Source organism: Trematomus bernacchii, unplaced genomic scaffold, assembly GCF_902827165.1.
Source record: "Trematomus bernacchii unplaced genomic scaffold, fTreBer1.1, whole genome shotgun sequence".
Lineage (NCBI taxonomy): Eukaryota > Metazoa > Chordata > Actinopteri > Perciformes > Nototheniidae > Trematomus > Trematomus bernacchii.
Window position 1 is genome coordinate 4,556,197 of NW_022987727.1, and position 18,381 is coordinate 4,574,577.

An 18,381-nucleotide genomic window follows, 5' to 3' on the forward strand; every position below is an offset into this window, starting at 1 on the left:
ACACTTCACCCCAAATTGCCTACACCTGGGACAGTTAATTTTGTATTATTGTGATTATATATATGCCACTGTTATTAATACTGACACTTCACTTTGCACTAAGGTGTGTCTGCTGCTGAGCCTACCTATTGTTATTATATATATATATATATGTTTTGATACTACTGACACTTTATTTTATATTGAAAATGTTAACTTCTATTTACATGCATACGACACACCTGGGACAGCGTGATGCTGTTATTGATATTGTCTTGAGTGTGCAATAAAAGAGAACCTACATGGCGATTAAACAGAGCCTGTATCTTACATTTTTCATTACATTTCATGTAACTAAGCTTGCTTATTTCTCCTCTGACACTTTATCTTTACAGTGACCTGTGTAGCATCCTATACATCACATGTAAGTGATTATTCTGATACCATCATGTTTCATTGGTTATAAACTGGCGAAGCTTTATTTATTGTGGCTTTCAAAAAGATAATTTCATTGTATTTCAAAATGGCGTCCATCAACACAACCACTATTTATTTATAGAAAGAGAAATGGTTACGTGTTGTGAGTTCAATATTTTAAATTAATTATAGTAAGGGAACATCTTAGGAGTTAGTGTAGTGAGTTTCAGAGCAGTGTAATAATTATTTGACCTAAAACTAAATGTTTTTATGAACATGACATGGGGATTTGCTAACTTTTGATTTCCCCCATTTTACACGACACAAATGGAGGCCACTATGGGCCAAAACTAACACGTAGGTTTCTGTAGGGTTCATGGCAGACGGATGCAGTTGCTCTCAGGAGGATATATAATAAAGGTGTGTTAACTGCTGAGCCTATTTAGTGTGCATACGACACACCTGGCACAGTTTATTCATTTCACACAGGTTACGCAATCCATAGCGCGTGCATGTCGTCGTCCAATCCTTTTGTCAATCCTTCTTAACCGCCGTCGCCTCCGAATCAGCATTGCTATTGCATTTGACTGGTCGACGATCTGTATTTGTGTTTGCTTAAATAACTCAGACGAAGCTCATGTCTGAGGTCGGAAGGTAAACAGACGCCTCATATACAGTAGAGATGGGCGAGTCCTGATTCATCCGGATCATTAACCCGGATCCTAGAAATGAGCTGGTCGTGACGAGTCTCCCCTCTCCATTAACCCGAGTCCTTGAGTCCCACACTTGGTGTGACGTACAAATTAAAACTATAAATTGCGTCACTCGCTACTCTCTTTATAACATGTAAAATCACATTACAACGTACCCCAGTCCATCTGCCTACCCTTTAGCAAGTAGGATAGCTGCCAGAAGTGATCGTTTGGCTCAGGGGAGGGGACGCGGATCAGTGAAACTTCCTGCAGACTCGTGGGGACTCAGAGGAGCCGACGGCTCCTAACCGTAATAGCATAGCAGATCCAGAGATCCATACTCGTCATGTGCACGAGCATAGCCCCTCCTCCAGCACCCGGCTCCCGCGCTATATTATGCACGAGTCAACAGCAGACTCGCAGATTCGCAAATCCTGACTCACTTTGCAAAACATAGCAGACTCGTGCGGACTCAGAGCCGTAACCGTATAGCAGCAGATCCAGAGATCCAGCAGACTCGTCGTCATGCACGAGTCAACAGCAGACTTGGATTCGCAAATCCTGACTCACTGTGCACAACACACAGCAGAGCAGACTCGTGCGGACTCGGAGCCGTATATAGCAGCAGATCCAGAGATCCAGCAGACTCGTCCTCATGCACGAGTCAACAGCAGACTCAGATTTGCCAAATCGCAAAATAACCCTTTTTTTTGTGATCAACCTATTTTTATTAAAGCAAAATACACTGTGTAGCGGAGGTTAATATAACGTCAGTTTAATAGATAGATAGATAGATAGATAGATAGATAGTACTTTATTGATCCCAAATTGGGAAATTGTTGTTGTTACAGCAGCATAAAAGGCATTTTACAATAAAACAAAACTACAAAATATACAAGAATAGAAAGAAAAATAAAATATAAAATATACATGTCGAAATAGAAAATATACATGCAGATATTATATATATATATATATATATACAAATATATATATATATATTCAAAATATATGGAATAATAATATGCTCGTGAAATGCAACAACTTTTCGGTTTCACCGATAGGATTTCTACGGTCTTGGTGATGCTGACTCATATGACTCAAATGACTCGTATGATCCGGATCTCTTCAATGACTGACTCAGAAGACCCTGAGTCCGTAAAAGGATCCGGATTTGCCATCTCTAATATACAGCAGGTGGGCATGGCAGTATACGCGGGAGGTTTTTCTTCTTCTTCTTCTCTTGGTTTTTTGGCGGATTGCAACTTTAAGGTGCATACCGCCACCTACTGTACTCGCCGTGAAGTTGTTTGCGGCCTGCCAGTAAACCCAAAGCAGAAGAAGAAGAAGTGACGTCAGCGGCTTCATTTGCCTAATCCACCCCCAGGAACTCATTTTGGTGTGCTGCTTTAGTTCATCAGAACTAAAAGAGTTCTCATGAACTAAAGTTCTCATGAACTATTGTGGGAAAAGTACTTGGTGTGAACGCGCCAAGGTAAGAGATGTTGGTTCATCACATGAACAAAATGTGATGAACCAAACTTGTATTGCAATATTTAAATATGTTAAATGATGATTGATTTGCCTTCTGTAAATATGACATTCACACATTAGCCTACTGGACATTTAGCCTTTTTTTATCCAATGTCATGATTGTCAAACACTCCTACATGTTTATAATGTGGACAGATGTCTTGTAAAATGATATCCTAGACAAAATATTTGTAATATAATGATCTTCAATCAAAGGGTGGGTAAACTACCTTAATCTGGTGATGAATTAATAACAAACCATGCCCATACCTTTATGCCTGTCTGTGTCAGCAAAAGTGCACTTTAATATGGCATTTGCCTGTTTCAAAATACCAGGAACTAGTCTTGTCCCGCATTTAAAATGGTCTCACCTGTGGCCTGCTGGTTTATCCCATAGTTTATCCTCACTTAATTGTGAAGCAAGAAGCGCCTGCAGGCCTTCAGGAGGATTATGCATCGTGACAATGGTGAGATTTGATCAGGAGCACTAACAAAACGTTATTGTCCTCACCTCAAATGTCACCGACAACACAGAAGTATCAGTGCTCGAGCTGTTTGGGGGTCATGTCAAAATCCTCACTACCACAGGCCTATTTAACACTACACTGATTCCAAGATGGCAAAAGAACTCTAGTTCTACGACACTATCTTGCATTACATTTATCTTGACACACAAATGAGACAAACGATAGCTTCTGCCTTAAAATCCTCAAATAATTGAACTTACTTGAACTGCTTTGGCTGTGTTTATCTTGGGACGACGTCGAGTGCAGCATTTCATTTCAACCACAAGATGGCGGCCACCGCCAACCAAACTGAGTCGTCATGCAAAAGTGTACACATAAGCTTTCAACTAGGATATAAACAGTGTAATGACATCATTCAGGTCTTTTGCTCGGATAAAGGCAGCAATATCACTGTAGAAAACACTCAATTACTAGTAAACATTAGCATGAGAAATATTGTGCATTGCATCAGGTCAAGCCGGAGCTCATTTTAATGACGTGATATATGAATGTACTTTTTACTCTTGCATCATGTTTTTAGGCAAATTGTACTCCCAATGTTTGAGCTAAACCGAGGTATTGCAGCCAAACTGACCCCTTTGTTATCGTGCAAGGCTTTCAATCTACAAAGTAACTATTTTCTGTACCTGACAGATAAAGGAAACTCAAACGTAGGCTTACAATATGTAATAAAATAAGTAGCTATCATAAAATAAGAATAGTCAAGTAAACTATCAAAACATTATAGGCCTACAGGTTACTTTCATAAGTTTCACTCCTGTAAAGAGGGACAACAGGTTGTATTTCTAGCAGTGTGATCACCAAAGAAAAACTACATAGACCCACACCATTTTTTAAATGAAGTTTAAATGAAATGTTGTTGTGCATTACACCTCAACAAATATGAGTCGTTTTCTGTAAACCATAATTTGATGTGCCAAATGACAGCCCAATGTGTTTGTTCTGTGTAACCAACTTTTTCTTCAGTAGGCTATAGGCTAAACAGAGAATGCAATTCCCCTATCATATCGAACGTTAAAGGCTGTCATGTGATATAATGTATAGAATGTATTCAAATAAAGCAATGCCACCAGAGCCACACTCAAATGACTCACATCGACCTTTCTGGATAATAATCTTATATATTATAGCTTCTGCACTTTAACACTAATATACATTTATGAGATATTGAGATTATTTCAGTGAGGCTTGAATTGAATGAAACAAGCTTTCTTTCATCCTGGCAGGATTGTGTTCACTTTCCTTGGTTACCAAATAATATTCTTCCTTCCTTGTCTCTGTCTGTGTTATTTTGCAGACAGACTCCTGAAAAGCTGTTTACTCTGAGTTAACCATGCGGCGGGCCATGTGAGAAATCATTCTTCTCCCGGCGGACTTCGTGGGTTAATAAGTTATCTGAGGACAAAGAGCTGACAACCCCACCACCCCAAACTGAGCCATGGCCTTCCTTCCTTTGGCCTGGGTCACCGGGGGTTATCAGTGACAGGGGAACAATAGGAAGTGGTTAGACCAGTCACATCGTGGCACTGTCACTCACTCACCTCCTGCATGTCTCCACACAGCTATGCATACAGAGCTATCCTTCCAGAGCTTTCATCACATGTGATACACTCAGGCTCATGTGCTATCACCGCTTTAGCCGATGTGTCACACGACACGGCCCTCTGACCTCCCATCTATTACTACTGTCTGAAGCTGACAACAATTATGGCCTGGCGTGACCTGTGCAAAGCGTGTGACCCACCAACATAAGTTAAAAACTACTGGAAGTGACTTGTTGCTGGGTTGCAAATATCTCTGGATCTATTACACAAGTGAAGAAGTCAAGGAAGTGGATGAGATGTGGAACGCCCTTACTTTTCATGTTTGACAGAGTAGATCATGATCATTACATTACATTTCATTTAGCTGACGCTTTTATCCAAAGCGACTTACAATTACCAATTACAGGGACATTCTCCCTGGAGTAACTAAGCCTTACTCAAGGGCACACTAGTGGTGGTGTTCCTGGCGGGATTTGAACTCACAACCTCCGATCTTCAGCCCACTTCACTATCCATTAGATCACCACTATCCCATCAGTCCTTTCTGTATTTTAACTTCTGTGCAAACAGCTGCTGTAAATAGTGACTCCTTACTTTCAGTCAAGTAGGCCTACAGTGCCTCAATCACATATTTAAGGCACTAGTACTCGTTGAGTTTTGAATCCACAACTGTAGTTAATAGCTGTTGATTAATGTTTGACATACTAAACATAAGAAGGGCCTACGTATAATTTTATATTTGACTTAAAGTGCTTTAACAAATGTTTTGTCAACAATGTGTAATGGCAATTTCGTCATCATTGTGACAAACATAATTATCCTCTGACTACAGTACTCCCCATTGTGAGGATTTTACTTTAGGTTCTTTGTTTTGGTTTTATGTTCTGCTATGTTACTGTTTTGGTTTACTCCTGACTCTAATGTCAGCAGGATTCTGTTTTCAGCGAGGGGAAAAAATCGAAATGACAACTATACACTATGTCAATATTACGGCAGTCAGACCGAGTTAGAGGCTATCTGATGAACGTTGGGAAGGATTTACAATTTAGAGACTAATGTTTAATCTGAAAAGATAAATTGTGTTAGCTGTGCCATGAAAATCGCCACACAAAAGCACACAGTGATGAAAGTATCTTATCTATCTATGTACCTATTCAACCCAGTCTCACGGCATTTCGTGTTATAGTCACGACATTTAATCTATTGATTCGTGTTCACCAACACGATTTTTCGTGTCACACAGAACGATTTTAAAAGCAATGTATTTCTATTGGTAGTATGTTTCGTGCCTGCAACACGTCTTTTTGTCCAGTCGGGTCTTGGAAGACCGGAAGCTTTGGGGTTCATAAAAACATGTTCTTACTCAATATCAAGCCACGATTATTGTTTTTATTTTAAATCGTATAATGTCGGACTTTTTTTATCGTCTGTGAGGAAAATAAATGGGGCTCAGAGCCTCAAAATACTGAAATCTGTATTTTTTTAAATCTTTTTTTCCTTCTAATTTGTTATTCTTTTCTAAATAACACACTGTTATTTACTCAACAATAACACACAATTATCCTTGTTTTTATTTATTTGTTTAATTCCATAATCTCTGGCTTTTTTGGCGTCCGTCAGGAACTGAATTTCAAAATAAAAATAACCGGAAACAGACGTAGGCCTATATGGGACATTTCGAGCATCATTGCAATATACTCAGGGTGTTTCTCAATCTCGAGTACGCTTGCTTGGTAGCACATGTCTTCCGAGCGTCTTGCTTCAGAAGCGAGGCAAGAATACTTCCTGGCATTCGGAAAACGAAGAGTGGAACAGGCGAGCAAGTGTGCAGGTGTGCGTCATATGAGAGGCCCCGCCTTACATTTTCCGCCACAGATTTGGGGAAATTGGTCCGTGCGCAAAGCATTGTGGGGATTTTAAGACCGCGGAGTCTACACATGTGCAGCCTCGAAATTTATCCAAACGAAGTACGCCGGGCTCGGTAGAATTCCAAGTATGCTGGACATTGGAACAGTACTTCGGAGGGACTCGATGACGTAGTATGCTTGAAATAGTGAGAAACACCCACAACCACTGAACTGATTACCCAAGATCCTCAGCTATGGTTTAAGCTCGGTGATTGGATGTTTTAGCCGCAATGCACGTTGGGATATGGTGTTAATGCGATATGAAATCCGAAAAACATTTCGGAGTTTAGGATGGCCGAAGACACTACACTACCCATAATCCCCAGCTATCGTTTGGGACTACAGTCTCCGTGATTAATCTTCAAGCTCTGGGATTGGATGTTGGAGTGGCAGTGCGCCAAGGTTACGCCGAGCGTCAAACAGCTCTTTGAAATCGAACGAAACCACGGCAGACTATCCAAAACTGGACTTGAACGCCCCCCCAGAACTACACATGCTGGCTATTGTGTTTGCAACATGTTCTATGGCACGTCTCTACTGGGAATTGTAGTTTTAAAAGACGTTTTCGTTTTTCCCAAAATTAGAAGTTGACAGTATTAAACTGTGTACACCCCTGGAGGCTTAGGCGATAGGAAACAAATTGGTGTGTACAAATTTAAAACATATAATTAATAAATGGGTGAAAATCGCTTGTGTACATAATGCGCAGCATTAATATATACCCACATGACAGCTCATTGTTACTTTGTAATTCTACTCCACTACAATTCAGAGGTTAACCTGGTATTTTTACTCCACTACATTTATTTTAGTTACTTTGCAGATTCTGATTAATGATGTGAAATATAAACAACCCTTAAATCAGGCTTTAGTTACACCTGAGTAAAATTCAGGAAAGGTGATTGTCAAGTGCCAACAATCAGGAGAGATATTTGAAAGTTGGTGCTTGAGAAGACTAAACATTTATCTGCAGATCCCTATAAAGTATATTCATTACTCGTTATTCTCTACTAATAGTTAATTAAAGACTGTATATAATGGCTATTTTGCACATCCCTTTCAAGATTTCAAGATTTTCTAAGGTTTATTGACATATCATATACACAACTAATTCAATAACGTGCTTTAACCACTAGGCGGTGCACACAAGGTACACACAGCCATAATAACTTTGTATTATTAGTGTAGGACACTTGTGTATGTATAACATCTGAAGATGTGTAGTTTTATTCATGTTTTCACATAATTTTATATTGCTATATTATTTCACATGTTTTACATCTAATATCTGATTTGTAAAAAATCACAGACAGAAAGGTATATCCGTCATTTAATGGTAAGCTATTGAAATTCTGAATCCATACATGTGTCTCCCATCACCCAAAACCCCTGACTATTCTTTCAACTCAGTATTTACATTCTTATATCCAAAGAAAATCAGTAATATCTTTAAAAACTACAAGTCCTTTCTATCAGCTGTGCACCGTTATGGTGTAAATATAATATCTACCAATTGGATCAAATATAAAAGTCAGCCGAATTAGTATTGATACTGCAAGGAGACGTATTGTGTGAAGAGAAATTGAAGATGTTGTTTGATTGCTGATATATTTATGATCCACATCACGTATTCAGTTTCCGTGGCAGTTCTTCCAGTTTGTCTAGAAGTGTTCTAATCAGGGCTCTATAAATAGAGAACTACGGGAGATGTGTAATATTTAATGGAGCCGAACTGTGTATTACAATGCCGTTATGTGATGACTTTCAAAGAGAAAAGCAAGCACACTCGGAATAAAGTATTATTTTCTTTTTTTTAAATGTTTTTTCGGATTTCATATAAACACCATATCCCAACGTGTATTGTGGCTAAACAATCCAATCACCGAACTTCTAGCTGAGGATCTTGGGTAATCAGTTCAGTGGGTGTGTGGTGTGTATCGCAATAGAGAGGCGAAGTCCCTCCCCTTCCGGTTGAGCTCCATGGGACCTTATTTCGGAAAAGTTATGCATTGAAGTCAATGGAGAGAGAAAGATTATCTTTCGATCCCGTTTGAATTGTGCCACGAATTACACATATGATGTTTGTCAATTTAAAAGATAATTTTACAAGTCAAAAAAATAAAAATGTGTCGTAAAACTGTGAAGTAACACTTTTTTTTGTGTGAACCACTCAATAACCTACATCTCCCGTCTCGCACCACACACCAAGACGGCCGTCACGTTGGCACATTTCACTTCTTTCTTTCAGAATGAGGCGAAAGGTATTAAAAGAGGTGAGAATCACTACAAGTCTGGGCATGTTGAGTGCTGTACATACACAAAAGGGGAGTTAGTCGGTTCCGTAACGGCCCGTCCACACAGCAGCGTTAAAAAAATCTTGGAGGTGGGCGTATCTGAAGCTTGGGGATTTTTTGCGAGCAAGGCACCAACAACCAATCACATGAATCTCCCGCCCCCGACATACGAAGCAAAAAAGCACGAAGTAAACTGGATATAAACTCCCCAAACAGGCGAAAACATACCACTGTCTCTGCCACCTCCCTCCATGCCTGGCTCCTCCGGTTTATATTTATATGTAGGTAAATAGGGACTGGTCATAAAGCACCGGGTGATTCCCTACCGCTAATTTCTCCTCCATTTTTTGGAATATGAGGAAATGACCTGCGGTATGTCTCTCCCAGCATACACGCTGTTTGATTTGTTAGCGCTTGAACTGTCAGATGTGCATACACAGGATTTGATTGGCTGACGCTTCCACCTCAGCTTCAAAAGTTGAACATTGCTCAACTTTGAATCCTGAAAATCCTGAAAATCTCCGCTCTGCTGCCCACAATGCACTTCGGCGAAAAGTGAGGCAAAGTGACGTCACCCCATTCAAAGTGAATGGGCAGAAGCGTTCCAAGATTTTTTAACGCTGCTGTGTGGACGGTCCGTAAGAGCCAGCATGCGGGACCGGGATTCTGGGATTTGTAGTCTTTCTAGTTGCGTATTTTTCATAGTCTTATATTTCAACAGTTTTACGACAAACTGTGACTTTTTTGACATGGAAATTATTATTTCAGATTGACAAACATCATATGTGTAATTCGTGACACAATTCAAACGGGATCGAAAGATAATCTTTCTCTCTCCATTGACTTCAATGCATACTTTTTCCGAAATAAGGTCCCATGAGTCCCACCGGAAGGGACTCATGGGAAGTCCCGCCCATCTACTTCCGACCCATGGCACCTTATTTCTGAAAAATTATGTATTGAAGTCAATGGAGAGAGAAAACGTATCTTTCGATCCCGTTTGAATTGTGCCACGAATTACACATATGATGTTTGTCAATCTTAAAAAATAATTTCCATCTAAAAAAAGTCACAGTTTGTCGTAAAACTTGAAATATAAGACTATGAAAAATATGCAACTAGAAAGACTACAAATCCCAGAATCCCGGTCCCGCATGCTGGCTCTTACGGAACGGACTAACTCCTCTTTTGTGTATGTACAGCTCTCAACATGCCCAGACTTGTAGTGATTTTCACCTCTTTTAATACTTTCCGCCTCATTCTGAAAGAAAGAAGTGAAATGTGCCAACGTGACGGCCGTCTTGGTGTGTGGTGCGAGACGGGAGATGTAGTACATTGAGCGGTTTCACACAAAAAAAGTGTTACTTCACAGTTTTCCGACACATTTAAAAAAATGTAACTTGCAGAATTATCTTTTAAATTGACAAACAACAATTCGTGGCACAATTCAAACGGGATCGAAAGATAACTTTTCTCTCTCCATTGACTTCAATACATACTTTTTCCGAAATAAGATCCCATGGAAAGGGAGGGACTTCGCCTCTCTATGATGCTCGAAATGTCCCTTATAGGCCTAGGTCTGTTTCCGGTGACTTTTGAAATTCAGTTCCTGAGGAACGGCTAAAAAGCCAGAGATGATAGAATTAAACGAATAAATAAAAACAAGGATAATTGTGTGTTATTGTTGAGTAAATAACAGTGTGTTATTTAGAAAAGAATAACAAATAAGAAGGAAAAAAAGATTTAAAAAATACAGATTTCAGTATTCGGAGGCTCTGAGCCCCATTTATTTTCCTCACAGACGGCAAAAAAAGTCCGACATTATACGATTTAAAATAAAACAATAATCGTGGCTTGATATTGAGTAAGAACATGTTTTTATGAACCACACAGCTTCCGGTCTTCCAAGACCCGACCGGACAAAAAGACGTGTTGCAGGCACGAAACATACTACCAATAGAAATACATTGCTTTTAAAATCGTTCTGTGTGACACGAAAAAAAAGGGGAAAATCGTGATGGTGAACACGAATCAATAGATTAAATGTCGTGACTATAACACGAAATGCCGTGAGACTGGGTTGACCTATTATATAGGTCTACAATTATTCAATGTCATTATTCAGAAGCAAGTTTAGCATCAAGAGAGATTAGAAATGGGCTTATGAGTGTCACCTCGACTGTTGTAAAAGTGTTATCTTTAGATTTGGGCTGTAACGTGATCATGAAATCCGTTTTGAGAGAGTCTTCTTACCAGAAAGGAAAAGGCGTGCTGCACAGGTTGCAACCTTGTCAAAACCATCCTGTAAATCACAGCTGGGGCATGCAGCCCTACAGTGCTCACCCTCAGGCCTGGAGTTTAAACACAACAAGTCTGAGTCAAATGCCTGTTTGCCTGTATAGTACCCTTTTGGCCCTATGGATCTGAGTCAGCCGTCTGGTGAGAGTAGGGGTTTTGCAGCTGAGGCTATGGGCAGTCCCCTTGACTGACTTCAGCCCAAGCCTCCACGCAGCTTTGTCACTGGGCAGAATGATTGAAAGAGAGGGCACAAGTCCACAACCTATTTGTGGTTTAGCTGCCACATTTTCAGCTTTGCAGTCTGCAGCTTGTTTGCTTCCTGTTGATGTGGATCACCCACCGTGTTAAAACGACTCTCCCCTGAAACCACTCAATGCACAAGGTTATCAATGGCTTACAAAAAAGCCTCGACAGGGAGGTGAACTGTAGATCCTACCTCCCTGGTTTGTTTATCCACTGCTGGTTGTATGTGGCTGACATTTGTTAATGGTGCGTCGCTTCGAGGCTGAATGGCACATTCTTCTGCTGACACTTCAGATGTTTCTAACTCTTTTTCCATTGAGGTCCAGAATACTGTGGATCAAGTAGGATTGAAAGGCAGCTAAATTAACACAACCAGTCAGTCAATGCTGGCCTTTGCCACCTGAGAGTGTGGAAGAATTTGCATTGAGGCAGCACCATTCACGTTACAATACTGCCGGTCCCTGACAAGTGCTCCAGTGCTCGTCTGGGTCTCAGGGAGTACAGCTCTGCAAGGAAAGAGACTCTTCACTTGTATGATGCCAGAGGCCAAACGGAGAGATTAGGTAACAAGAGGCAAGTTGAATCTTATTTGCTTGGTAGTTGCCATAACAGAAAAGGTAATAAGTGCTATTGGCTGATGTGTTCCCCCCGCTTAATGAGGCGCAACAAAAGATAATGGTCAGAGGTCACCATTACTAATGCTGTCAGCTCCTAAAACCCTTTTACACTGCAGGATAATCAGCGCTGACTGTCGGGACAGTGTGCTCCAATGGTCAGAATGTGTGCATACAGGCTCATGATGCATCGCAAAATGTCTGCAGAGTGAATTCTGAGTTTTGAGTATTATTGGCTGATCACTTTTGAGCGTTTTTGGTCAAATGCTGGTAAATATTCCAAGTGGAGAGAAAAAGAGGCAGAACACAATGGAACCCATTGGTTATTGTCTGACAGGAATTAAGCTTTTTATTAGCTTAAAATTAGATGCTAGTTAGACCTTTCGGTTTACACACAAAGGTTAATTTACTCATAATGAATAGTTATAATCAACCTGTTTAACTGTTGTATACTGTAATATCTGAATGAGCTTATAATTTAAGCTTTTCGAATGAAAAGTTTGGATCACAACCAATATAATATATCATTAAATGTAAGTAACTGTGTTGTTAAAACTTTTCAGCATGTATGTACGATGTTGACTTCGATACGATATATCAAATGCTTGACCAAACAAGCTTTATATATTATATATATATATATATATATTTATATTATAATAATAAAGGTATTCTGATTTACAAAGCATTATCGTAAACTGCATTTTATTATAATATATCATATTAAACTCACATGTGGAAAATATATATACACTAGCCAGTACCAGGATTGAAACACAAGACTCTAGGGATATCATGCTTGACACTGACCCACTCTATTGCCCAACTTAAGTGAAAAAAATAAATAAAAAAGGCTAAATCTGATTTGTAAGGTTTCACATGACATCAGTGATTTCCTTCAGGGCTGAAGAAGAGCCAAGAGAAAGACACGCATGCCAGTTTCTGGTGATGATGATGCCATTACTCACTGTGGGTTCACTGCAAGTCCTCACCTAATCTTGTATGATTATTAAGCCACAGCGGACTGTAACAGTGATTTAATTCTGGTCAACGCCTATGCACGCGGGGGAACATTTCTGGTCTGCACTTTTTCAGCAGTCTGTTTGTATTGTCTCAAAATAATCCAGATAAGAATACTTTATGTTGCAAAATCATCTATTTTTTCCACTCTGCAATATTTCATCATGGAACAAATTAACCTCGATGTACCGTCAGTTCTACAGTGTGGTGTAATATGTGTGACCACAAACACAGTACTGGTTTGAATAGTGTCGCCTACACTGTTTCTGAGAATAATCACACTGGGAAAACCCACAAACGGTTTCAAGGGTCAAAATGCAAGACTTTATATGTGGCCACATTTGACTGAGAAAGCTTGGGTAATGGGTAGTTAGGGCCAACAATGACCATATACTTGGGCAACTCTGTATACTTCACCATTTTAATCAAACTGAAACGAGCATGGCATGCTGGGAGAGAGCCTACCCCCACTGTAGCCTGGGAAAATGCCAGCCTGTCTTGAAAACTTCCAAACAATCACTTCCTTCCCCTCTTCACCCCTCAGAGCTCCCACTGTGTTGTAATATAACCTTAGAAGGGGGTACGAGGGCTGTGAGAGGTTAGTGCTGTCAGTGGGTACATTATAGTGGAAGCTGCTGGACTGCCACACAATATTACTAAATACTAGCTGTCGCTTTGAGGTTGCTGAGGTGAACCACTCGGTTTTGGCAGGTGGGGAGCCGGGTGGGGCTCTGGCTTTCACAGTAGGTTCTGGTTGATTAAAAGTGTTTCAGCACAGTGGTGACCGGTGGTACCCGACTGCTTGCCATGAGGAAACCAACAGCATCGTATATTACAATGATCAGCTGGGGCTCGTGAGCTTTCCCATAACAATCATGAACATGAGACGGAGGGCATGTGGAGACGGAGATTTAAAGGGTGAGGTCTTTTTAATATCGTCCCACTGAAAGGATTGAGTCAGTCTCTGTCAGCTTTCAGTAGGTTTATAAGCTCATAGCTTGGTTACTCCAAATCCACATCTTAAAGTAACAGTTAAGTTAAGACATTTACATGTTTAACAATCAGACTTTGAGTTTTTTGATAGTCAGTGTTGGCAGAAACACAAAGCTCTGTCATTCATTTCCATGAGTCCACTGCAAACCTAGAATGATCTGGCCACAAAGAAAACGTTTGCTCGGCAAGTTTAGTAGAATCATTTGTAACGTGATAGGAGTGATGTGCTATTTACCTGGCCGTTAGCCTCAGAGGACCTCTTTCTCTAACTGGATCTTATTTCATCATCTTACAACTTTCTGAGCAAAATATCAGCACTGCCTTTTGACTTTCTCTATTAACACATTGTTGGTTTTGGTCTGAATGCTCCCAGAATGCACCAGGAAAACAAATTAAACTTGTTCAACATATATATATTGATTAATCCTACTGGCTTACTCTTGTTAACATTGTAACATCATTCCTTTCTGTTGGTTGAAACAATCCACTACTTGCTTTCACTTACTCCGACCAATCAACTCCCTCCTGATTTCACCTCAGGCTAGAATATCGCTTTTACTCCTGCTGTTTCACCTTCTCTTATATGACCATCCTCTGTCCCCCTGCTGTGGGACAACCTGCCATGTAAAGAATTGTCTCCATGGAAAGAGGGGCTCCACAGGTAAGAGCGGCCTAAGGACGAGCTGTCCTGCTGGGCTGCGACACATGCTCACACACTCTGCCCTTTCTCTGCAGGAAGCTGGATCTCGGCTTTACATTGTATTCATTTGGAACATGCTTTTGCCAAAAGTAACTTTCAATAAGTGCAATCAAACCACGTAGCAAGAGCTAGATATCATCCAAAATTGGGTGTTTCCCCACTTTTGGTTGATATCATTTTAAAATCATGGGCACATTTGCAAGCAAGCAGGCATTTTCACACACACATGCTAGAAAGGCGATTACAACCTGTTGATTGCCATGTTTATGAATGCCTATGATGTTTTTTTGTTTGCTCTCTCTGAATGAGCTCTTTGGTCACCCACCTGCCACAATAAGCCTTATTATCATGGCAAATGAAGAAGAATCCATGAAAGTAAAAGATACAAAGTATGTTTTACAGTAACATGTTATGTTGCTGTGTGTTTCCTCCCTCTGCCCGCAGCCACCACACGACACAGTTGCGTTGGGCGAGGGGACAGAGGCACGACTCAGACATAGACGGCCACGCACTCAGGCGCGTCCTGCTGCGTCTTGCTTTCAGTCTAAAGCTATTTCAGAGGTTATTGATGTGTCCGCCAACTGAGCTTTTCTAAACAACTACCCTGCTGCAACAGGTTACAAGTCCAGCTTCCCGCTCATTAGTCTCTAATTGATTGTAATCTGGCCTTTGAGAAGAACTGGCCCGCTATGGGGTTGTTCTGCACATGTGAGCGCCCCCACTGTCCCTTCTACTTGTCCACCTCACTCACCAGCAGGGTCTGGAGTACAGGCACAATTGGCCCTCTCAGAAGGAATCATTAAAGCGGGTGGGATAGCATGAGTTCTTTCATACATCAAGCCTCTGTGTACCAGCTTGAGACCAGGGACAGTGGCCACTCTCCTTGCCCAGTGGGAGAGCCCCATCCTGGGCAGGCTATTGTTGGCCTCACCCCTCGACTGGCTGCCTGTGGTTCTGGCTGCATTGGCTTGATTTGTATGCCAAGGTCCTGGACTAAAGACAGCCATGTAGGGGAGCTGGGTCAATATTGGTTTTGAGAGCTTGAGGAAAAATGTCAAAATGTTAAATTCTATTGACTTCCCCCCACTGTTATTTGTTTCTGTGGCAAAAGGCCTAGTGGGCCATTAGTGTAAACAGGGCTTTGTCTTAGGGCTCAGCTTCCAGCAGGGGGCTGATGGAACAAAACCCAGAGATAGGGGTTTTTATTCTGGTTTAAAATTGTCTGAGCTATGAGGCTGAAGAGAGAACCTAAAATGACAAAGAAAGAGATACAGAAAATAAACTGTTTTGATCCCCTGTGACACTTTTAAAGTTAGCTTACAAATGACAGCAGTAAAGGCTTTGGGGGAATTTGGCATAGACAAGATAATATCAAGAGAATACATAATTTGACATATTACAGAATCCAATTAAATATTAAATATTTTCTCTTCCTGCAAGGATGTCCTACGCTTTTCAGTATCACAAGTATATAATTACATTTCCACTGTGTCTAGGAGGTCCACTGGATACAAGTGAGGAGCAGCTGTTTTATAGTGGTACATCCTCTTCCTCTGCCTTGAGCTCTCTCCTGTCTCTTTCAGCCCTCCAGTGATATGGGATTCTTTTTTAAATCGCTTCAATTAACATGGAGCCATAAAACCGTTCCTCCTTGAGTGTTTTCACACCCTCGCTCTTTTTGCTTTCTCTTCTGGTCCTCCCTGCTTTCTTTTACCTATTTCCCCTAGCTTTATTAGGTGGCTGGCTTTTGTGCTGCTTCAACAAGTCACTTCCTCCACTGGCAGACAGGGAGGGAAAATGGAAATACTGAGGAAAAGGCACATAAAGGCTTGAAGGGGTAACTCTTTAAATGAAAACTGTAAAGTTTGCAAAAGGTTAATTTTGGCTATGAAATGTTCAGAAGTCCATGCATCAACATATTTGTGTGTATCACTTTTACTTTGCATGCATCTAATTGCCTCTTGTGTAATATGTTCTACCACTACTAATGGATACTTAGCATACAGTCATACTGGAAACAATACATAAGTGTGAAATCACACATTACTGCAAGGAGACACATTTCTCTCATTTGACACCATGGATCCACAAAGGTTGTCAAAGGATACAATTCACCTATACGTACTCACACTTCTTTCTAAACTGGGTAGTAAAGAAGTTGAACAAAGTTTACTTAGCCCCCCTACTTGTCAAGCAAACAACCTTTTTCATCGCATGTTGGCGTGAGCAACATATATGGGTTTGTTGCTGTGTGTAAAAAAAACATTTGCTCTATTATCATTTTGTTCAAGCCAGGTCAATAGGTTCAGCAGACAACAGAACAAGTCGGACCATTGTGTCAATTGACCCTGCCCAAATCTGAGTTTTAAATTCATACACAATGCAACTTATTCAGGTCAGGTAAATAATATCTTTTGCTTTATTGCAAAGTACAATATGTTGCTGAAGCAAAAAGTCAAACCTTCACCTAGAAGTATAGGTCCAGATTACCTGTTTGTGCACATTGTTTGCTTGCTTTGTATCATTCCTGGACAGGAATACATTATCTGCAGCTGATGGTTCTCATTTTATTTTTCCAATGTTTCATGCAGAGATTTCACATCACTGATTACATTACGTTATGCTCTGCTAGCAAATTGTCCAAATGTCCCATACGATTACATCACATAAATTATAATCTTGTCATTATATTGAAACACAACAACACTGTGACCCAAATGTAAGTAATGGACTAAAATAAGATGTTTTGCAATAATGGACAGCTTTAAAGTCCACAACTTGCAAGAACTGTGCAATTTATGAAGACTTAAGGGAACATTGGTACATTATTTTTCTTCCTAAGAGACCCAAGGCTTTTTTGTCCGATCCACTCATGTTCTAAATGACACTGGACAGACCCTCCATCTCCTCTTGGTCCTGCACACACAGAGACGTGATTGGTGAGTGTGAGCATTGACTGTTTGACTCAGGAGGACACAAAGCTACAGTACAAGCAGCGAGAAAGGCATCTGTCACCATTGTGAGTATGCACATGTGAAAGAAATATAACAGTTGTAAAAGGGGGGCCCATTATGGTCACGGCACGGTCTTCAACTCCCCATCTTGCATACGCCAACAAACAACCCTCAATTCCCTTCTGTAGCCTGATTTTGCATGAGCATATTTGCTCATTGTGATTGCCAGCTTTTTGCCAGCCCCTTCTGGTGAGAGAGAGAGCAAACATGCACCTCTCCCCTGTGGACCTGCTGTAAACCAAAGAATGAAAGACGCATAACAAAAGGAGGGGAAAAGAGCAGTCAGAAAGGTAAAGAAAGCGGGGTGAAGTTTGAAAGCATGGAAGTTGAAACAGAAAGATTAAACCGAGTGTGTTTGTCTTAACTGCTACTGATACCACTCTTTACAGCTGCAGAGAAAATAATAGCAGAAACAATGCAAATACAAAGAAATAGAAGTGTAACTCCTTTAAAATGTGTCAGCAAATTAAATACTTGTTCTCCGTGGACTGAGTTGTGTCCTAATTATAATCATTGTGGGTTTGTGGTTCCTCAGCTTCCTGTGTTTCCTCTCCGAGGACACTACTCATAGTCAAAGGAGTCAAAAGCCAGCTAGCATGCAGGATG